The 24123-nt window shown below is 43.6% G+C and overlaps 1 protein-coding gene and 1 long non-coding RNA gene across 2 annotated transcripts in view; one reads left to right on the top strand and one right to left on the bottom strand.

Annotated features, from left to right (window-relative positions):
• Positions 1–9182, bottom strand: part of ol-gb1 (guanine nucleotide-binding protein beta subunit) — a 33910-nt gene extending 24728 nt beyond the window's left edge. The window contains exon 1 of the mRNA XM_023956220.2: positions 8628–9182. The gene's annotated coding sequence lies outside the window, so the exon portion shown is untranslated. The remainder of the gene's footprint in view (positions 1–8627) is intronic.
• LOC144993859 (uncharacterized) lies at positions 1795–23251 on the top strand. The gene is made up of 3 exons (XR_013657142.1): positions 1795–7858; positions 20762–21109; positions 21218–23251. It is a non-coding gene; the product is annotated as an uncharacterized LOC144993859 (long non-coding RNA).
• Positions 23252–24123: the final 872 nt, after the last annotated feature.

The raw sequence follows: 24123 nt of genomic DNA, 5'->3' as shown, positions 1-24123 counted from the left end.
AGACAGAGCCAAAAATCCAAAACATTAAATGTCTGATGCCAGTATTGCAGGTATACCAGAGTACTTCTGTGGTGCTACTTCAGACAGTGGCAATGTCATACAGTTAATAGTCTGGAAGTATCCAGAGAGATTTAAATGCTTCTTAGATACATTTATTGCAATCAACACAGCAGAGGGGTATATGGAGGAAACGCAGATGAAAAAAATTAACAAGGCAGAAATACGACTAAGTGGGTATTAGGGTTGTGCCGATGGACGATGTGATGGCTGACTGGCCTCACGATGGACGACACCATGGTGAAGCCACGCCCCCACCACGCTGAGAGTCGACACCATAAGCCAGGGGTCGGGAACCTTTTTGGCCAGGAGAGCCATAAACGCCACATATTTTTAAATGTAATTTCGAAAGAGCCATACAATAATGTAGTGTCCCTTTCCCACACTAAGGCACGGAGACTTAACCTCTTTTAGGGTTCTTTATTCTGGTTACTGCAGACCACAACAAACGCCGTACAATCAATTCAGCAACTCCTGAATCTCTCCCGCCGAGACGAGAGCGCTTCTCCCAACTTTATATTCCCCCGTCCTGCTCCAGCCCTCCCATTTCCTTATTCGGCCCATAGCTGAACCCCATTGGTCCAAACTCCCTAACAACAGGCTGAGTGACAGAACTGAGGGCCAATCAGATCACTGCTTGAACGATGCGTTCCATGAACTCCAGAACTTTTAAAGCGGCCCAACAGCCAAGTTAAACTCAGTCCGCGACAATATGTTTAAAACTAAATATACAAATGAATGTGTGCATTTGATGTAATTTCAACATTTTTAAAGTCCAATAAGTCTGTGGATTCTTTTTAATAACATTGTTATACTGTTGCTAATAAATGATGAGTATTTCTCATGGTAGTTGTTCTGCTGATGGTCTAGTCTGGTTGATCCGTGGTGAGTTTCTGCTTCATGCAGGCGTTGAGACTTTAAACGTGATCGTAGGTCTGAATGTTCTTTAGATGTGAGACAGACATGGAACCAAACACACACACCCACGCTGCAGGAGTGACGGGCAGCAGGTTTACGTTTTTACCATCTCTGCGCGATTCACCTGCTGCCGGTCCCCCCCCACCCCCTCTGCTTTCTTCCTCACACATCCCGTCCCCAAAACTGCGCGCTCTTCCTCAGGGAGGCAATTCAAAGGTTTCCGGGTGGTACAAACTCTGTGAAATAATAGATAACAGTAAACTGATAGTTTTTTCTCCAAGCACCGCTACTACTGCGCGCCTTTGGCATTGCATCGCGCCCGAGAAGGACTGGTCTAATGAAAAAAAAAAAGTATAATTAAGGATTTGTCTGCGAGCCACATGTGACCATCAAAAGAGCCATATATGGCTCGCGAGCCATAGGTTCCCGACCCCTGCCATAAGCCGTGGTTACATGTGCAAAATATCTTGATGGGATCAATGGTCGGATTAGAATCCAACCGTGTTCATGGGCCCAGAAAAACTTTTACCGATTATAACAAACGTGCACATGGTCCCACTTTAGGTCAGAATAAATCATTCACACATGCACAGTAGTGTTGGAAATACTGGAAGAGGAAACGAGTTCCACTGAGAGGCTACATACATAGATATCTGGCAGCTCCGTAATAAACGAGATGATCTTCTAAACGTGCTTTTATTAATGTTATTATGAAGCGCCTGTTCGCTCATCATTTTCATTTTAATCCGTGCTTTTTCTGTGGAAGAACGGAGCTGGAAGAAGGCAGGGCTAGGAGAGGCTAACACGGGCTAACAACATTTAGCCTTTGATGGACATAAATCCATGCAGAAATGCGGCAATCTGCATCTTGGCTGCACATAAATATGTGGAATAACATCAGCCTTTATTTTGTCGGGACACGACTGGAAACGCAAATCCACGTGATTGTTTGAACAGTTTCTAAAAACTGAGCCACATTTCTGCTTTGAACAGCTCACACACCGCCCCAAAGCCGCTGTGTGAGCTGACGGTCCGAGCTCTGCCCGGACACACACTTTTACCGGGAGACCCGGTTCTCCTGAGTCCGGTAGCTCGTTCCCCTACAGCTGCAGGACGGATGGCAGTCCTAAATCTCCCACACATAGGGCACACGTAACGAAGCATCCTCCCTTCCCCTCAAACACAAAGCTGTAAGTCCGCGCTCAACCGGTCCACTTGAGTAATCAGGTGCAGGACCGACTACTTCTTTTCTATTTTGTTATTTTTTGTTAAAGTCACTTCTCTGAGCTTATACTGGATCATCGAGGATGAGTCATTAGTTGGGAAATAAAATTAAAGTAATAAAGTAAAATAACGAATAATAATTATATATTAACGAACATTTAAAAATACTCCCCCCCACGAAATCATCGTCCATCCCGATGGCCCTAGTGGGTCTGCTATGTACAGGGTCAGAAATTAATGCTCACAAGTAGACCTGCACAATAAATCATAAATTTATCGTTATCATGTGTAATGTGCACATCGCAAAAGTTTCTGAAAATTGAAATAAATGGTTACTTTAAATGTGCAAAGACAATCTTATGGCAGCTTGAAGCGAATCAAATGAATCCCTGTATGCACTTGACCAATTGGATGGAGTCCTTTGTTAGATGGTCGCCTCCCATGTAGACTAGTTTCATTTGGAGTATGATTTAAGTTATATTGACTCTTGTTTAATTTAAACTGCAGTGAAATGGAAATTATGTTTTTGGTCGTTTTCCTATTTGTTCTTTTATCGCAAGTTATGTCATCATCGCAGCATTGATCACTAATATTGGAAATCGCAAGTTTTCCTCACATCATTCTGCCCTACTGCTGATGATGACACATTTCTATTGTGAGCCTTAAAGCGATCAAATTTGCCAGATATAGTTATTTGGATTAAATTGTGACATATATCATTATCGCCCAATATGAAAAACAATATCCTGATATAGCCTTACGCTAGTTTTTGTTTGGAAATTTGAGACTCAGATCAGAACTACTGATAAATGTTGTGACATTGCAAAACAACCAAAAACATCTTTTCCATTTCACTGCAACATTCTTCTTTAATAAGAGTCAACATAACTTAATCATAACACAAATGACCCTCGTCTACATAGGAGCCGAACATCTAGCATCAAAGGGATCCATCCGGTTGGTCAAATGCATAAATGGATTTTTTGATTTGTTAAATACTTCAAGCTGCCGTGAGATTGTTTTAGCACATTTAAAGTAACCATTTATTGCGATTTTCGCCATCTGCACATTGCACAGCTTAATATTGCAATGAGATAAATTTGCGATTTATTGCGCAGGCCTAATCAGCAGGTTGTTCAGATTTCAATATTTATTTCCTATTGTACTTCAAACATAACAGATGCATTGAGGGAACACGATAAAAGCAAAAGCTTTCTAGCGGTAGTTCAGGCGGCTGTGCAGGTCGGACCTTTTTTTGCAGGACAATCCTCGTTTCTTTCAGTCTGAGGTTGAACATGCTTGGTGGCTCTGATAAAAAGGTTGGTGGCATTTCTAGTTTTAGAAGGAACATGTCTTCTGCATAATTTGCAGGTTACTGTTTTTTTGTTGGATTTTAAATAACTAAACCTCCACACAGGGGCCCAAACTTAATTTCTGAGTCACCGGCCAAGTTGACAGACAAACGTCATTTCTACCGGCCAAATTATAGCACAATTTTATACAGAAATACATTTTACCTTCTGAATTTGTTAAAGAAAACGTAACTGTATAAAAAGCAATTATTAAATGGTTTGAACACGTCTTTATTGTTATCTAACTGTAAAGTCAATTTCAAACATTCTGAGAAAACGAGATTTATTTCTGCTTCCATTTTATATTAAATCATAACAAAAACAGCCTGAAAACAGTTGAATGTTGATGGTAATTGCTATTATACATTGACATTAAATCAGCAGGTCTCATGAGGAAGGAGGCGGGAGGATTCAGTACATCTGACAGATTTTGGTGCAACACCGGCTCTGTGATGCTACAAAGACACTGCTAAAACTGTGGATTCAATTCTGTTGTTATATTTATGAAATACTGTTTGTATTTATGTCCCATGAATAAATCTTGTTTTATTTATCCGCCCCGTCTTAAAGGCAGGTCCATAAAAATACTGTCCGTCTTTAGGCCGGTCCATGTTTACACATAGGCGGCACACGGAACAGCTTGTTAGCATATCATCAAAGCATTAGCGTCTCACGTTTTACTCTCCATGTGGCAAATAACCCTTTAACCCTTTCCCTCGCCAAAGAGGAGAAAATGCTCACAACTGGCAATAATTAGTTTTGGATCCTCCAAAATAAAAGACAGACTCATTCTTCTATCCAGAAAAAGTTGTATCGCAGTTATTCAATTATCGTTCTATCGTCCAGCCCTAAACCAGCCTAACAAAAATGTTAGGATTTCAGACTTCTGGCAATATCTCATTGACAGTAAAGATGTGCAAAATCTTCAGGTCATAAAGGATTTTTTTTGCACACTAGTAGGAAGCATAATTTACAAACGACTGTCTGTCTCCTTATATCCAAACTTCATCCATGTGACACAGATTGCCACTTTGTTTCCTTTTACAATATCTACAGATATTTTTTTACAGTCTTTTACACTAGATTTAGTTTAAGACTATTTTGATGTGAAAAACTGAAATTCCTTTAAATGTTCCCTTAAAATTTAAGGGAACTTAGAAGCTTTAAGAAAAAAAAAAGAAGACAATGCCAATGTCAGTTTTGTAGAGGCTGTCAGTGAATTTATCATAAATTAAATTCAGTTTGTGGCATAGAAAGGTTGGAGACTGATTTATAGTATTGATTACCGGTATGTCAACATGGACCCCAAAAGAGGAGTCTTTGCTCCGTTTATACTTTGGTTTGCTATTAGCATGAGTATGAAACACCACCATACACTAAATAGCAGTGGTGGCTTGTATACTGTAAACAGATATTAACATGGTCGTGCTTCATGTCATCCACACATTATTGATGAGTCTTTTTTTACCCCTGTAGAATGCTTAGGTTAGATGGTCTAAAACCTCGGCCTATACGCCAGTTCCTCTGCTTTGCTGAGTACGTCAAGACTACAGATGCATTCTCACACAGATCCTGACCCAAATTCAGAATTATTTTTGTCATGTTCAAGTCTAGGAACCCTCTAGAACAGTTGGACTTTCCACCAAAGCAGATTTACAATAATCATTCAACATTAACTGTAAGATAAATATATCTCCCAAAAATATATTTTATACACAGATTAAAAAATACTTTCACACAACATGTATAATCTTTTTTTTCCATTTGAAAAATAATTGCATTTTTGTATACTGTCCAAAAAGAATAGGAGATTGACAAACACACACAGTGTATGTTTGAAGTGTTCAAACGGCCAAACTGGGAGGAGAATCGAACTGAAACTATCAGACAAATAGACTGGACAGAATCTCAGGCATAACGTTAAAATATGCACAGCAAAAATGTAGTCTAAGGTGGGATGGGCCAGAGTTTACACCCCCCACTTCAACAAAGGAAACTGGTAATTGGCCAAAACAATTCAAAGCATGAAGCTGTACCGGTCCACCCACCTGCCAATCAAGAAACTATGTACATTTGAGTGCTATTGCGATCAAAACAGACAGCCATGAATAAAATCTAAAGCAGTTTCTTAAAATGAGTTTTGACCATGGGTTGTACAAACGTCTGTTTCGGATGGAAAAATAACATGGGAGTGGATGAAAGGTTTCTCCTAACACCCGTGGAGTGGTATCCTGAGGAATTAGATAGATAGATAGACAACTTTATTTATCCATTTGGGAGGTTCCCGCATGGAAATTGACAAAATTACAACGAATTACAACATTTGGTACTTCATGGTTTCAGTCAGTTATGAAAGAGAAAGGAAGAAAAACTGGATCAACTTTGCTGCCACCTGGGCAATTCCCAGTAGTCTAAATTCATCACATATTTTTACAGATACTGACTAAAAAAGAAATATATTTTAATGAACACAGTTAATGGTAAATTTGGGGGGGGGGGGGGGGGTGATTCCTTGCATCAAAAATAATGGTCTATTTTAGGGCTATAACAGTTTAATTATTCCAACCAGATCGATCTGTCTGAGGCTGAATAGAATCTGATCTCATAAAATCGTGTCACAATGAAACCAATCGATTATAATTGATATTGGAAAATACCATCTGGATTGAGGTACAGCAGGTTTATTTGACTTCAAGGTAAAACCGACACACGTCACAGCAACAACACACGTGTGATGTCATCAACACGGATCAGTCCATCATTCCAGTCCAATGTGTGGACAGACTTTGAATAAAGTCATGTGACCATCCAGTGTCCACTTTAGGACAGAGGATCTGGGTCCACTTTAGGTCAGAGGATCTGGATCCACTTTAGGACAGAGGATCTGGATCCACTTTAGGACAGAGGATCTGGGTCCACTTTAGGTCAGAGGATCTGGATCCACTTTAGGACAGAGGATCTGGATCCATTTAGGACAGAGGATCTGGATCCACTTTAGGACAGAGGATCTGGATCCACTTTAGGACAGAGGATCTGGATCCACTTTAGGACAGAGGATCTGGATCCATTAAGGTCAGAGGATCTGGATCCACTTTAGGACAGAGGATCTGGATCCATTTAGGACAGAGGATCTGGATCCACTTTAGGACAGAGGATCTGGATCCACTTTAGGACAGAGGATCTGGATCCATTTAGGTCAGAGGATCTGGATCCACTTTAGGACAGAGGATCTGGATCCATTTAGGTCAGAGGATCTGGATCCACTCTAGGACAGAGGATCTGGATCCATTTAGGACAGAGGATCGGACCGTTCAAACCTAATCGGATCAGCAACCACAAGTTATGATTTGAATGGAATCGTTAAAATGAATCGCTACAGTACAATGTAGTACAATGTTTACTACAAAGTTCAACTATCAGGTGATTTTGGATAAAAAAAATATATTTTCCAGCTGAACAGAGGATGGATTTTAAGATTTGATTAGTGCTTCAACATCAGCAGCATCTGCTGTTCTGGTTCTAGGGGGGTGCATACTTTATAACCCTGACAAGCAACCGCAGCAGCCAAAAACATGAGCTATGAAGTCAAACGGCATCGAGCAGCATCCAGGTTAGCTGGCGTCCCGGCTCTGCTGCTCAGCAGCTGCTGATGAACAGGCCTCTGAACGCCATCTTGTTCATTGCAGCTGCACTGGCCCGAATACAGGAACTCCTTCATTGGAGGCGGCAGATAGAGGGACGGAGGGAGGGAGGGGGCAGACATGAATTCCAACAAATGTGTTTCTTTAAGGAACTAATGTTTCCAGAAGAGCCGCTCGTTTCTGGGCGAAGGGACGACTGGCGGCGGCGCAGGCCTCCGATCCTCCATGAAAACCCTCCAAGTAGCTGCTACAGCCTGTGAGGATGAGCTCGCGCCGGCCTCGTGCTCTATCGTGGCTTGCGCGTGCCCGCCTTCTTAAAACAAGTGTGGAGCCGCGCGGGCCGCAACTGTGAACGCAAACGGCCCCGTGATCGAGATAAACAGGTTACGAAAATCCAATTAGATCCTCTCGCCCGCTTTGTTAAAAGGAGACGTTACCGTCCAGGCCGGCCGGTGTGTGTGCAAACACGGACAAAATGCGCTCCCGGTGTTCCCGGTGCAGCTTTGAGCGCACTGCGCAACATAACGGAGAACAACCGGACCGGCTCAGTCTGCATTTTCGCGCAGGAATGTCAACCACGGGTGGAAACCAGAGGCGTTGCTTCGCTGCGGGTCCCGGAGAACAAACGGCCACGGACGGGATTTTCGGTTTCCCGGTGGTCTTTGGGTAAATGACCACGCGGCCGTCCGCCTTCACGGTCAGAAAGAAACGCGTTTGTCGCAGTCTGAACACCGGAGATCGCCGAGGCCGCAGAAGTGGACGGTACCGCGGACGGTAACGCGGAGGACTACGGATAGTGGGGGTGGAGGACGAGTAGCCATTTTTAGACCCCCGTCGTTAATTCGTGATGCTACGGTTCAGGGAGGACCCGAGAGTTAGACTCGTGAAAATACTCGTGTTTGTAGAAGTACTCGAGTAACGCGGCGGTAACTTCAGTCTCATAAATGAAGCTAATCAGCCCACCAGGAAATCTATGCCGCCGACTGAACGGAGGCCGACGCGGCGCACCGCATCTGAGCCCGTCCCCTTCCACCGGGCCAAAGATCCTAACCAAACGGGCTAACTAATCGGAACGGGTTCGGTTCCGCTGGATCCGATAACCGTGGGGGTGGAGGGGTGCCCGGACATCGGAGGGGCGCTAGCTAACCAGCGAGCAGTCCCAAACTAACCCGCTAATTACCGTTAGCCCAGCCACTGAGACCGCACATTATCCCGCAGAGAACCGACTAAACGCCACTCATCTGGACCGACACCCGTGATAATACGGGGGGGGGGGGGGGGGGGTCGGTTCTAGAGCCCTGACACCCACCCAAACCGAAGGAGCTAGCGAGGCTAGCTGAGCCTCCGGTCCGCTTAACCCTTCGGGTTCCGGCTCGGCGGGCTAACAGCTGCAGGTACAAAGCATTTCCTGGAGCTCGGCGGAGCGCGGACTCACCTTTCAGACGAAGCCTGTCGGTGTTTGAATCACATTGACCGGAAACAACGGACGTGGTCGTTCAACCAGCAACCCGGTCGCTCGTAACGATGGAGTTTAATCACCGAGGAGCGGCACTCCCCGAACCCAGTCAGAGCCGCCGAGGGGGGGGGGGGGGGGGCACACGGGCGCACAGACCGGCGGTGTTCAGCCAGGCAGACGGATCGAGAGTCCCGACGAAGCTTCCCCGGTTCTCCGCGCGAATTCCAGCTTCCAGCAAGTACCCGTTGTCGTCTTTCCAACCGATGACGGCCCGGTTTGTGCCTTCACGCCTGGATCTCAGTCGCTTCTTCCTCGGGCCATCAAACAGCACAGATGGGCGCGGTAACCCTGCATTCTGCTCCGGGAAACCCCACGTTACGAAAGCGTCACAACGCAAGGCGAAGGGTCGGCGACCACTTCAGGGGATCCGGAAATGCTGCCATCTTTGGCAGAACGGCGGCATCCCGCCGAAAATGACCCCCCAATCTGCCCAAGACCCCCGCCGAACGCTTATGGAACGATTGTTTTTGAAGTGACGGGCCACGGCCAATATTTAGGAAACGAGTCCTCGTTCCGTAGTCACGTTAGTGCAGCAGGCCTTACGTGTTTATTTTCTCAGTTGATCAATGTGATGTAAAGCAACAACAACACAACAACAACAAACTAACGATGGGATTGATATAACACTAAACATTTAATTAAAGGTAATACATGTCAGAAAAGACGCAAAGGTAAACACAAATATCGGAGAAAAGCTCGATGCTTCTGTTTCCGGGAAAATGTTTCGACCCTGAAGTGGCATCAGAGCAGAAAAGAATCCAGTCTCTGTGCGGTTGTAAGGAAGGGATGATGTGCTGCAAACACACGCGCCAATGGACTTATTCTAATACTAATAAGACTTTTCTAAACAGGAGTAACTTCGTTCCAACATGTAACAAAATTAAACATTTATTTTGATACACAATCAGCTCTAAGAGTACAGCCACAAACAGAAATATAGAGTCCTGGAACATTAAAAACGCAGCACATTTATTCAGTTTACCTCCAAAGACAATTTTCAATGAAATGAAATAAATGTTAGATCCCCTTTATTTTAATGTTATTTATTAAATGAAAAATTCTATTCAAACGAGTCTCCTCGGTTTGTAACTGTGAAACTACAAAATGCACACATTTGCAATACAAATGCACCCTGCCTGCAGAGTTGGACAGACGACCCGCCTGTCCACTGTGGCACAGCCATTACAGGGTTCCATCATTTCTTTGAAATGTGTAGTTTGAAGAGAATAGTGGTGTTTTCCTCTGATTGAGTTCTGACACCCGGATGGTGTCTGTAACATAAGCTAGAGGTGAGTTGCTGATCTGTTGACTTTGCTGCATCTTTCCTCTGGTGGATGAAGGAAGACGTCAGCAGGGATTTGTTCCTGCAGAGTGGGTGGACTTCACTGCAGACCTGATGGTTACCGGCAGCAGGAGGACAGAGCATTGAACCCCCACAGGGAGGGGGTGATGCTCAGTGGGTCACGGCGTTACCTGGAGGAGTGGAACAGTGGCGTCCTCTGAGACGGCGCAGCCTGCTTGGAAACCAAGGAGCTGCTGTTCTGTCTGGAGAGCAGCTGCTGGGTCTCTGCTGGATTTGTGTTTTCAGACTTTCCACTGGAAGACCTCCTTATGGCAGCTTTGTTGGAAGTCTTCATTTTATTTTCAGAAACATCCATCTTTTCAGCCGTTCATCCATTCCCAGGTGAAGGCCTCAGGGATGCAGTTGCTCCTGGAGACACCTCTTCCTTCACACGTGAAGGTCCTGAAGGACCAGTGATGAGCAAAACAACCGCTCCTGAAGTGGACAGAAACCAGTCCTAGTCCAACACATTCTTTGGTCGTCTGTGCTGTTACTGTGCTCTTCTTATTAAACAGTGGTTTGGAGATGGTTCTTCATTTCATCCTAATGTTGTGTTTACTGCTGCAGAGATGATGGTGTGTAGACTTGCACAGAGCTTTTCTACCTTCACCAGGGAACCGAGAGCTTTACAGTCACAGTTCCACTCGCACACTGAAGTGTGTGAGGCAGCATGTCCCTGGACGAGTCACTGAACCCCCCCTTCCATCAGAGACAAGGCAGGCTTCAGTGTCTTTCCCAAGGACACCTCGACGTATGGGCAGCCATTGAACCTACGGTATTCCCATCAGGGGTTGACCGCCTACCCCTGCAGCACGGGCGCTCATGTCTGGTTTTGTCATGTAAACGAGTCACCCCAAAGAAAAATGAGGTCTCTTTGTGTCTGGATGTGATGTGAACACGTGAACTCCACGGCCGCTTCAACACGGACAGTAAGTAGCTCTATCGGACAGCATTAGTGAAAGATCAGAGGAGAAACCAGATTAAAACCAGCAAAACATGATTTTATAAAACAAGTGACATTACATGAGGCTAAGCTCTTAATGACATGCTTTTTATAGGCAGGTTGGTGTACAGTAATCTGATTTAGTATAATCTCCTCCAATCTCTGATAACTGCTTACTGCATGTATCTCTCAGAGAGGTCAGAGCGTTTGCAGCGCTGCAGGGCATCACTGCCATCTGCTGTTCACATTTGCTGTTCACATGTCCTGTTCACATGTGCTGTTTTCATGTGCTGTTCACATGTGCTGTTCACATGTGCTGTTCTCATGTGCTGTTCACATGGGCTGTTCTCATGTGCTGTTCACATGTGCTGTTCACATGTGCTGTTCTCATGTGCTGTTTTCATGTGCTGTTCTCATGTGCTGTTTTCATGTGCTGTTCACATGTGCTGTTTTCATGTGCTGTTCACATGTGCTGTTCACATGTGTTCACGGATGTTTTCCCCCTTTTCTGTGATGAAACATCAGAAGTTTCGCTTAAATGTTTGATATGAATGTTGAACAAAGACCATGGTTTGAAGGAGGACATATGAAACAAAAGATGCCAGTCCTTCATTTGGAATTTGAAACAAGAATGGATTCTACGAAAACGTCACGGTTCCGATCCCAGCTGGGCTCTATCTGTGTGGCATTTGGGTCTTCTCCAGTTCCTCCCACAGTCCCTAAACAGGCCTCAGAGGTTCATCGAGTCTACACTGTCAGTGCGAGTCCCTGCAGTAACCCTTGTTCTATCCTAGGCACTTTAACATTGGGAGTTGGGTCATCTAGACCCACTAGACAGTGCTCTGAACCTTTTTTCTTCAATGATTCGTGATCTTCACTGGTGTCCATGGATTACATGAAATCTTTCCACCTTTATCCTTAACAGAGAACCAATCTTCTGCTCTTGTTTGATTCAAGGTGGGTCAGGACTGACCCGAACCCTCTGAAGACTCAGAGAAGACCTGAATGAATTTGATTCATGGAAGGCTGAAATGCACACAGAGCTCTGTTCTATGCTATTTAGCAGTTTTGGTATCTGATGACAGGCCTCTCTCAGCTGCCTAACTATGAAGCAGTGAGGGGGGCCAAGTCTGGACCCCCCCCCGTGACGGCCGGTCCCCAGCCCAAAAATACAGGGTTGTGTCAGGAAAAGCCTGAAAATCTCAGCTAAACCACCTGTGCGGATCAGTGGAAGCCGATTCACTGTGGCGGCCGCTGAAGGGATGTGCCAACAGGTGAACAAGTGACAGGTCTTCGAGTAGGTCAAACAAGTACTAGTCACAGCAGACGCCCCCTGGTGGTGGAGGTCAGTTCTGCAATTATCAAACTACCATGTCTTCTAGTTGATTCATTTCAACTGGACTGAAAATCTTCTTCCTTGGAACATTTTGCCGCTCATTCAAGTGGACCTGTGCTGGATTTGACCGTCTTGTGGTCCAATATAAATAAAGGAAAATTCTGAAATGGACCCATTCATTGAAAAGGACTCTTCTTTCTCTTTCGGCTTTTCCCATCAGGGGTCGCCACAGCGAATCATCGTTTTCCACCTCACTCTATCATGGACATCTTCTACCCTAACATTAGCCAACTTCATGTCCTCTGTTAAGACATCCATATATCTCCTCTTTGGCCGTCCTCTTGCCCTCCTGCCAGGCAGCTCCATCTCCAACATCCTTCTACCAATATATCCACTATCCCTCCTCTGAACATGTCCAAACCATCTCAGTCTGGCTTCTCTGACTTTGTCGCCAACACAGGCAACATGAGCCGTCCCTCTGATGTACTCGTTCCTTATCCTGTCTAACCTGGTCACTCCTAAGGAGAACCTCAACATCTTCATCTCCGCTACCTCCATCTCAGCCTCTTGTCTCTGTCTCACTGCTACCGTCTCTAACCCATAGAGCAGAGCTGGTCTCACCACTGTCTTGTACACCTTTCCTTTGAGTCTTGCTGACACTCTTCTGTCACACAACACTCCTGACACTTTCCTCCAACCGCTCCAACCTGCCTGCACTCGCCTCTTCACCTCTTTTCCACACTCCCCATCACACTGAACTGTTGACCCCAAGTACTTAAACTCCTGGGGCCTCATTTCTAAAGGTTGCGTACGCACAAAAGAAGGCGTACGCCACTCTCTACGCAATAGTTGAGATTTATAAAAAGCAAACTTGACGGGAAAATGTGCGGTCCTCCACGCAAGCTCTGACCCAGGCGTACGCACAAAAACGGGTGAAATGAGAAACGGCGACACCGTCGGCAGATGGAAGAAACACGTGAAAGTGAAAATGACAATACTGCCTCTCAGAAATAACATGAAGACTTCACAAAGCAAGTCTTACAATTAACAGCCTACACAAACACCCGTTTGATCGATCAGCAGTGAAGCAAACAAAATTACCACAGAAATTCAAATGAACATTTATTTGCAAAAAGAAAAGTGAAATATGTTCTGCAATATTGGCATGTTGTGCAATTCATCCTCATAAATAATATATTTAACAGAACGAAATAATGTACAAAACTGATATTCCCGTCAGTGTGTCCGTCTGGCGGAGCAGATAGAGGTGCAATCAGACAGACAGATAGTAGTAGTAGTAGTCTTTTTTTATTTTGGACTAGTGAAACAAATGTAAAATAACAGAATAAGACAAGAACGAGACAAAACTTACAAAAACAAGAAAAAGACAAGTAAATTATACAAAACAAAACAAAACAAAATGATATAAACACCAGTCCAAAAGGGAGTGAGAAGAAGAAAAATCTTATAAACTCTCACCCCCCTTTACCCTAAGCCCTTACTTTCCCACCATTAGAGTCCAGGGCCCTACCCAAGTGTATATGTACATATATACATGTAATTTTCATTTCCAAACAACATACAAATGAATAACAAAACGTATTGTCAAAGTATGCAGATTTATAAATGCTGACATTCTGTATTTTTTTGTATTTGCACATATTTATCCATGATCATCTTCCTGTATCTATATTTAAATTATTTTATGTTTGGACATTGTTTCAAGCATTTACTGGTTCTGTTCCACAACTTCACTCCACAAATTGAAACACAGAATCTCTTTTTATTTGTACGTGCTTTATGTATGACAAATGTATCTTTTTCCCTAAAATTGTATTTTTCCTCTTTTGTAATAAATAACCTTTGGATATTTGTGGGTAATAAATTGTTTTTGGGCTTGAATATTATTTGAGCGGTACAATACTCTACTAGATCGTAAAATTTGAGTAATTTTGATTCTATGAATAATTTATTTGTGTGTTCAAGGTAACTGACTTTGTGTATGATTCGTATTGCTCTCTTCTGAAGTATTGAAAGTGAATGTAACGTTGTTTTATAGTTGTTCCCCCAAACCTCTACACAATAAGAAAAATATGGTAAAACTAATGTACAGTATAACATGTGGAGTGATTTGTGGTCCAGAACCAGTTTAGCTTTATTTAAGACAGAAATACTTCTGGATAGTTTAGCTTGTATGTAGCTAATATGTGCTTTCCAGGTAAGTTTGTCATCAATTATGACCCCAAGAAATTTATTTTCATAAATTCTTTCAAGTTTCACCCCATTTATGTGCATGTCAATGTTAATATTTTTACCCTTATGGTGACCAAATAACATCATTTTTGTTTTACTTAAATTTAGTGAAAGCTTATTTACATCAAACCACAGCTTCAGTTTTTCCATCTCCTTCTTAACAATTTCTATGAGTTGCTGCAGATCATCCCCATCACAAAACACATTAGTATCATCAGCAAATAGAACTAGCCGTAATTTGTTAGAAACCTGAAATAAATATATTATATATAAAATAAACAATATTGGTCCCAGAACCGACCCCTGAGGGACACCACAAACAATGTCCAAACATTGGGAACAAGCACCTTCAACCTTTACAAACTGCTTTCTGTTGCTCAAATAGCTTCTGATCCAGTCTAGCACTAACCCCCTAATGCCATACCGATCCAATTTATGAATTAATATACAGTGGTTAATTGTGTCGAAAGCTTTTTTTAAGTCAATAAATACCCCGATTACATGTTTTTTATTATCAATAGCATTTGTTATATTTTCTATTACATTCATCAGGGCCAGTGATGTTGATGGATTTGACCTGAACCCATACTGTCCTTCGTCCAGTATCTTGTGCTTTTCCATGAAAGAGTTTAATTGGGTTATGAACATTTTTTCCAAAATCTTTGATAACTGCGGTAACATAGAAACTGGCCTATAGTTTGTGAAGTGATGCTTGTTCCCGGTTTTGTACAATGGTATAACTTTTGCAATTTTCATTTGATTAGGAAATGAACCTGTTTGGAATGATAAATTGAAGATATATTCTAATGGTTTCAGAATTCCACTGATTACTGTTTTCACCAAGGCCATATCAATGCCATTAACATCAGTAGAGAGTTTACCCTTCATTCCTCTCACGGTCTTTAATATTTCATTTTCAGTTACTGGGCTAAGAACCATTGAACTGGGATTTCTGTCAATTAACATTTGCACATCCTTTCCAAATGTTCCTGGATCTGGGATTTGCTTTTCTAACTCAGGTCCCACGTTTACAAAGAAATCATTAAATCTTTTAGCAATCTCTTCCCTTTGATCTATTTCTTCACTCTTACTAATAAAATACTTTGGATAGGAGTCTTCCTTGTTACCCTTTCTTAGAATAGTATTAAGTATGCCCCATGTTTTTTTGATATTACTTTTGTTTTCCTCTAAAAGTTTTCCATAATATTCCTTCTTGCATGTTCTTATGATCTGCGTTAGCTTATTTTTGTATTTTTTATATTTAATTTCGGCCTCTTTTGTTCTCTTTTTTAAGTAGTTTTTGTAAAGAGTATTTTTTTTCTTACATGCATTCTGCAGTCCTTTTGTAATCCATGGACAATGGAAATACTTAATTTTTTCCTTGAACTTTTTAACTGGACAATGTTTATCATACATCGAACCAAATATCCGCAAAAAATATTCATAAGCCTCATCAACAGTTTCTTTTTGATAAATCACATCCCAATTATTCTCAAGTAGCTCAGTTTTAAATGCATTGATGGAGGTTTCTGTTTTAATTCGTCTGTATCCCATTGAGAAATGCAACTTGTGGTTGACATAACTACTGTCATATACTGTGAAAACTGGAAGATGGTCACTGATTTCATTAACTAGCAACCCATTAACTGTTTTATTTTCAGTGTCATTGGAGAATATGTTATCAATTAATGTTGCACAACTTGCAGTTATCCTACTTGGTTTTGTAATTCTTGGAAATAAGCAAATGCTGTACATGGTGTTAATAAATTCTTCAACTGCTTTAATCTTATGAGGATTTAATAGGTCAATGTTAAAATCCCCACATACAAAAATTACTTTATTTTTATCCACAAACATTTTCTCCATCCAGCCTGTAAACATATCCATATTTGAGCCAGGTGTTCTGTAAATACAACTAACAACTATATTTTTTTGATTTTCTTGAGAGATTTCGATTGTTAAACATTCAAGCATATTGTCAACAACAGCTGTCATGCTGGTCACTACTCTGAAATGCAGAGTTTTATCCACATATAGAGCAACTCCTCCACCACCTTTGTTTAGTCTGTTACAGTATCTGAGTTCATAACCCTCCAAAATAAAGTTTTCAACTCCCGTCTCTGCATTGAACCACGTTTCTGAGATTGCTATCACACTAAAGCGTTGTGAAAAATTGCACAAGTATTCCTTAATGTTATCAAAATTTGCATACATGCTCCTGCTATTGAAATGAACAAGTGGACAGATGGATAGATAGAGAGAGATGCATTAATTGTCCACTAGGGAAAGTTGTTTTCATAGTAAAACATTTCTTCATAAGCTACTGAATTATGGTTTTCATGCATATGCCTTTAGTTTGTTTTATTTTTGATGAAACAATTTATGGCGTATGTCTCAACCATTCAGAAAGCAACAAGAAATTACATTTGCGCTGATCAATTTCCCATTTCCACGTGGATTATTACCGACATCTGTAGCTTGTCAGATGTAATTAAATGGAGGGAAATAAAATGCTCCATCACAATGCGTAATGACGCACAATGGCTGATCTTGCGCTCTTAGAAGATGTGGCAAATGGAAGAATTCGGAGTGAACGCATCTTTAAACGGCAAGAAGACTTGCTGGCAAACGAGGACGACTGGCTTATGAGCCGGTTCCGACTTCCTCCAGCCGTCCTGTTGGACCTCTGCGGGCTTTTGGGGGGGTGTCACCCGGTGCATCTGGCGCGTCGGTGTCCCGCTGCGCCTCAGTCACCACTCCACTTAAAAGGGATTCCCCAATTATTGCCGCCAGTCTCTCATCAGGAGGGGTCAGCTCCGGTGTCCCCCCCCCCCCACACACACACACCCGTGGCAGACATGGGTGTGTGTGTGGGGGGGTGGGGGTGGGGGTGGGGGTAGGGGGGGTCAGCGCTAGACGTTTTTTTGCCTCGACTTTGATGTCCGACCATTTCTTTTTTATTTCGGCCACGGTCCGAGGTTGTGAGGCTGCAGCATTAACGGCGTCTGCCACCGTTTGCCGCTCACGTGCCTTTTTGGCATTAGTAATGCCCACACTGTGTCCTCCAAACAACATTATTCTCCTCTTTTCCACCTCGCCAACGATAACTTCTACTTCACATTGAGTGAAGTTACGTTTTTTTGATTTCCTCTCGGTGTTTGCCATGGTTTCGCAATCAATGAATATTAATTTGTGGGCGTTTCACGGACTATTTATGGGCAACTATGGGCGTGTCATGAAGCCGCAAAAGCTGCGCTGCATTTAGAATTGGTTGTGATTTATTAAGGGAAAGATCCGTAGGATGTGCGTGCGCACGGTTTTATAACTCCGAATATTTCTGTGCGTACGCACGTCCTATGTTTCATCCGTACGCCACTTCTGACGCAAATCCTACGCAAAGTTTTAGAAATGAGGCCCCTGCACCTTCTTCACCTCAGCCCCCTGTAACCTAACGCTTCTACCTTGATCCCTCTCGTTCAGACACATGTATTCTGTCTTACTACGACTGACCTTCATGCCTCTTCTTTCCAGAGCAAACCTCCACCTCTCTAGCTGTTCCTCCACCTGCTCTCTACTCTCACTGCAAATTACAATGTCATCCGCAAACATCATTGTCCAGGGAGATTCCTGTCTTACCTCGTCTGTCAGCCTGTCCATCAGCATAGCAAACAAAAAAGGACTCAAAGCTGATCCTTGGTGTAGTCCCACCTCCACCTTGAACTCCTCTGTCTGACCTACAGCACATCTCACCACCGTCATACTTCTCTCATACATGTCCTGAACTACTCTGACATACTTCTCTGCCACTCCAGACGACCTCATACAGTACCACAGCTCCTCCCTCGGCACCCTGTCATACGCCTTCTCTAAATCTACCAACACACAATGCAGCTCCTTCTGACCATCTCTGTACTTTTCCATCAACATTCTCAAAGCAAAAATGGCATCAGTGGTGCTCTTACGGGGCATGAAACCATACTGCTGCTCACAAATCTCCACCTTCTTCCTAAGCCTGGCTTCCACTACTCTTTCCCACAGCTTCATTGTGTGGCTCATCAACTTTATTCCTCTATAGTTGCTGCAGTTCTGCGTGTCACCCTTGTTCTTAAAGATCGGGACCAGAACGCTTCTCCTCCATTCCTCAGGCATCTTCTCACTCTCTAGAATCCTATTGAACAACCTCGTTAGAAATTCCACTGCTGTCTCTCCTAAGCACTTCCATACCTCCACAGGTACGTCATCAGGACCAACGGCCTTTCCGCTCTTCATCCTTTTCAGAGCCTTCCTAACCTCATCCTTTCCAATCTCTGCTACTTCCTGCTCCACAACAACCACATCTTCCTCCCTTCTTTCCCTGTCATTTTCCTCGTTCATCAGCTCCTCAAAATACTCCTTCCATCTTTTCTGTACACTCTCTTGGGTTGTTAGCACCTTTCCATCTCTGTCCTTAATCACCCTTATCTGTTGCACGTCCTTCCCATCTCTGTCTCTCTGTCTGGCTAGCCTGTACAAGTCCTTCTCTCCTTCCTTTGTGTCTAACCTGTCATATAGCTCATCGTAAGCTTTCTGTTTGGCCTTTGCCACCTCTCTCTTCACTCTACGCTGCGCTTCCTTGTACTCCTGTCTACCTTCCTCAGTCCTTTCTACATCCCACTTCCTTTTAGCCAACCTCTTCCTCTGGACGCATTCCTGTACTTCCTCATTCCACCACCAAGTGTCTTTACCGTCTTTCCTCTTTCCAGATGACACACCTAGCACCTTCCTACCTGTTTCCCTGATAATCTCTGCTGTAGTTTCCCAGTCATCTGGAAGCTCATCCTGACCACCCAGGACCTGTCTCAACTTCTGCCTAAATTCCTCACAAGTTTCTTCATTCTGTAGCTTCCACCACTTGGTCTTCTTTTCTGTTTTCCCTCTCTTCTTCTTCCTGACCTCTAGAGTCATCTTACACACCACCATGCGGTGCTGTCTAGCTACACTCTCTCCTACCACCACTTTGCAGTCATTAACCTCTCTCAAATGACCTCGTCTACATAGGATGTAGTCCACCTGAGTACTCCTACCTCCACTTCTGTATGTCACTCTATGTTCCTCTCTCTTCTGGAAGTAAGTGTTGACTACAGCCATTTCCATCCTCTTCGCAAAGTCCACCACCATCTGTCCCTCCAGATTCCTTTCCTTCACACCAAACCTGCCCATCACCTCCTCATCACCTCTGTTGCCCTCACCAACATGCCCATTAAAGTCTGCTCCAATAACAACTCTCTCTCCTCTGGGAAAACTCTCTATGACCTCATCCAACTCACTCCAGAATCTCTCCTTCACTTCTAACTCACAGCCAACCTGTGGCGCATACCCACTGACTACATTCACCATCACCCCTTCAATTTCTAACTTTAGGCTCATTATCCTGTCTGAGACTCTTTTCACCTCTAGAACACTGTTTACAAACTCCCCCTTCAGAATCACTCCTACCCCGTTTCTCTTCCTATCAACACCATGATAGAACAGTTTGTATCCTCCTCCAATACTACGGGCCTTGCTGCCCTTCCACCTTGTCTCCTGCACACACAGTACATCTACCTTCCTTCTCTCCATCATGTCTGCCAGCTCTCTGCCTTTCCCTGTCATTGTGCCAACGTTAAGAGTCCCTATTCTCAAACCTATGTTCCTGCCTTTTCCCTTCTCTCTCTGGCCACGGACCCTTCTGCCTCCCCTCTTTCTTCGACCAACAGTAGTCAAATTTCCACCGACACCCTGTAGGTTAACAGCATCGGTGGCGGTCGTTGTTAACCCGGGCCTCGACCGATCCGGTATGTCTAAAGTGTTGTGGATGATTCGCATGGTTATTTTGGCAATTTTTACGCCGGATGCCCTTCCTGACGCAACCCTCTCTATTTATCCGGGCTTGGGACCGGCACAGAAGTAACTGGCTTGCAACCCCTGTGGCTAGATTTTTTATTGAAAAGGACTGATTCATGTAAATAACTGACATTGTATATGGTGCAGCCACGTTTGCCCTATGTTTCGGTTAACACAAGCCATTATAATGGCGTTCATGCTAGTTCCAGTCTGTCAAAGCCAGAATCACGTCTGAAATCCATTTTCTGTCCGAATATTTCCAAACATTCAATGATTTTCTTTCAATGGTCTGACATGACCTTCACCTGCCTGTGCAGGATGGAGGAACCTGCTGGTTTGTCCAGGGTGGACCCTCTTTGCTGTGACTTCACCATGCTGACCCCCACCCACCTGATCATTGTCAAGAGGCACATTTCTCTGTGTGAACGACCCAAAATCCCCGGCTGGTCTGAAGAGATCAGTGAGAAGAACCTGCTTAGTGGTTCAGCATCACCCCACAACACTTTGAGTGGATTCCTGTACATCTGGAAAAGTCTGCACAGTATCATTTCTGCAGACAGATGGCCGCTCGTGAGCGCCTGACATGTGACACCCATCTCAACATGACGCATCTCCATCTGTGGAGGAGCCTAACCGCGGCCCAGCTCAATGTTAAGCAACCCATGGTGAGGTGATTCAAACAGCCAAACACATTTCAGCACATTTGATTGTGAATGTAGCAACCCATCTGGAAAGCGTTTGGGTCTGAGGCGTCTTCTGCGGATGTCTTCCAGGTCTGAGGAAAGCTGCAGAAGTTCTGGAAGGGATCGGACGTCCCGTTTCTTTATCATTCAAGCCTTTCAGTCTTCATGCTCTTCATCCTGAAAATACATCTGTTTTTTAAACTGATTACATCCAGATCCGCCAAATGCTCATTTCATAGACTTTACTGGTTTGATTACTGAAAGCAATCACATAACTGGAGAGAATTGGGTTCGGGGCTACTTAAGTGAATAAAACCTTTAGTGTAACGGCTGGAGGTGGCAGCAGCTCCAACTTAAACATATTTTAGTCAAACATTTCCATCAAACAAATGTCCCAATAATCCTCATCTACATGATTAAAGTTCATTCTGTAGAGTACTCATCATACAGATTCATAATCCATAAAAGGCTTTCTTCAAGTTTCCAGCCGTTTTTGTAAACATGGTCTCAAACTGGGACTTCTGGACTTGAACTCAAACGGCGTCAATCCCCAGTTCACATATGCAGCTAACGAAAGGGACGGTTCCACACAAACAGAAACAGGCCCACGGATCAAGTTCCATCCTTCTGACTGAATGGACTCCATCCTATCCAGTATTTAAACATTTGATGCCAAATTGGAAAGGAATCATCTGGAGGGATTTGGGTTACTCAGGTGTGGCAGGAAGCCTCAAACATCCAACATCTAGTAAAACTTTATCACACATATGTTGAGCTCATCTTTTCTCCCTTTTTTACTCACAGTAAACACTTAAAAAAAGGAAACAACCAAAGACAAGATGGTACAGAATGTTGTTGAAAGTATTTCTTAAAATCAGTTATGAACAAAAATCAAATTCGGGGCACAGTGGTCCCTCGCTCTATTGGGGTCCACCTTTCGCAGATTTTCTTTTGAACCCTGAACTGTATTCTGGATCCTGATTGGCTGCTGATCTTGTCAATCTGCCTCTTGCAAAGAGATGTGGCGCGTTCAGTTTGCTGAGTCTTTAATCTATTCAGATCTTTGTTTTCATTCTCTAAACCTGGACAGATTTACTCTGTGAAGGTTTGAGTTTTGAGAAAAGTCTGAAAACGTCTCTCTATCAGAGAAACTAGCGAGAGGTTTTACTGCCTGGAAACATCTAGAATGCTCCTTTATGGAGTTCGCCTATCGCAGGTTATTTATGGAATGTACCCCCCCATAAACGCCCAATTGGTATGGCACCAGTGTGGGAACTTTTGAAAGGATTTCCGGCCCCACATAGACCAAGCTACAAGCCAGAAACTCTGGATGTTGATGGTTTTACAGTAAAGGAGACTGAATGGATGTGTGTAAAAAACCCATGGTTCTCTAGGGTTCTAAAGGTTCTGTCAGTGACATGAGGAAGACAGAAGTCAGAACTGTGGCTGAAGATCCATGTTTGAGGAACACGGCTGGTTCTTCTGAATGCAGGTGAATTCATCAGTGGACCCGAGTCATCCATGAGGGGGAAGCTTTAGCAGGTTGTTGGTGTTTGACGTGTTCTCAGGATGTTCTCGATACTACTGCTCCTGTTAAAGTTAACATGCACATAGGCAGGCTGATACAGGATTCAATGGATCACAAGAAAAGAAAAGGGTGTGTGGAAATGACACAAGCTCCAGGTTCATCAGGAGATCCACCATGAACTGTTGAATGAACCTGAGTGGAACCAGAGACGTGTGTGTTCTGTCTGATGTGCTGCAACAGCCACTGGGGTTGGTTGTCCAGATGTATAGTCAGGTGTATGAAATTATGCTCTGATATATACGCTATTCCTATATTGCAGTTCAAGACTCTGTATTTGTCTGTGTTATTCACTAGGAAGTAATCTATTCTTGAGTGTATTTTATGAGCTGCTGAGTAGTGAGTGTAATCTTTCTCAGATGGATGTAGTTCCCTCCACACATCACTCAGTCCGGTTTGTTTTATGAAAATGTTGATGTTGAATGAATGAATCTCTTGATTTGATGCTCTTATGCTTCTTAAGGCTTGTCCAGTCCTTTGAATTGTCTGGAATTGTGTTTCAATCTCCTCCACAAATAAAAATTCCTTCTCTCAGAGTAGTAACTTTGTCAGATTCCGATTGATTGTTCTGGTTCTCTGTCATCTATTGTGTGTAAGTTTGTATCTTGAGCCTAAGGCCGACGCTGCAACAACTGAATTTCCCAAGCTGGGATCAATAAAGTATCTTTATCTTATCTTATCTTAGATACCGTATTTGGCAAATGGGATCTTCCAAGATCGACTGATTTATCTCATTTTGTAACAAGATCTGATTGGACTGTAGGAATATAAATCCATTCATGGATAAATCGATTATTCATCACACCGCTGCTCTGCACCCAAATGCAGGTGCCACACACCTTAACTTGAGCAGGTCAGTCACTGTGTTTGTTCAAATGAAATCTGTAAATAATTATTTATTACCCAGATACACCCCCACCTGTTGGTGCCTCCATGCTCAGCCTCTGGGGTCTCCATCCATCTGTCAGGTGTGAAAGTCTGGGTCTGAACGTCACCTGGATGAGACGCCTCGGAGACCGAGAAGCACAGCTGGAATCTGGGGTCTGACTGAACCAAGCAGACGAAACAGGTTTGGGCTTCAGGCTGCTTGGTGGGGGTCCCTGTGGTGGGGAGGGGGCGACCTCTGCTGGTAACAGTTATTGCAGCAGGTGCCGCTATGCTGTTTATGCCTGTGTCCACTAGAGGGCGCAATGACCCAAGCTCAGAGCTGCAGCAGCACTGCTTTCAGGTTCCCCTCCATCTGGAAAGCTTTGCTCCACACATTCTCAACAAGTCCGGTTCTGTCTGGTTCTGCTGTGACTCATAAAATATGACTGTGCTGTGGGGCAACAGCACGCCTGGGGTAAAGTATCAGAGGGTTTTCTGCTCCTGGTCTGCTAACATTCATCCACACCCCCACAAAGAGCAAAGT

Source organism: Oryzias latipes, chromosome 7, assembly GCF_053564925.1.
Source record: "Oryzias latipes strain Hd-rR chromosome 7, Olatipes_Hd-rR_3.1".
Taxonomy (NCBI): domain Eukaryota; kingdom Metazoa; phylum Chordata; class Actinopteri; order Beloniformes; family Adrianichthyidae; genus Oryzias; species Oryzias latipes.
Note: the sequence above shows the minus strand (reverse complement) of the source record. Positions and strands in the feature narration are given on the sequence as shown.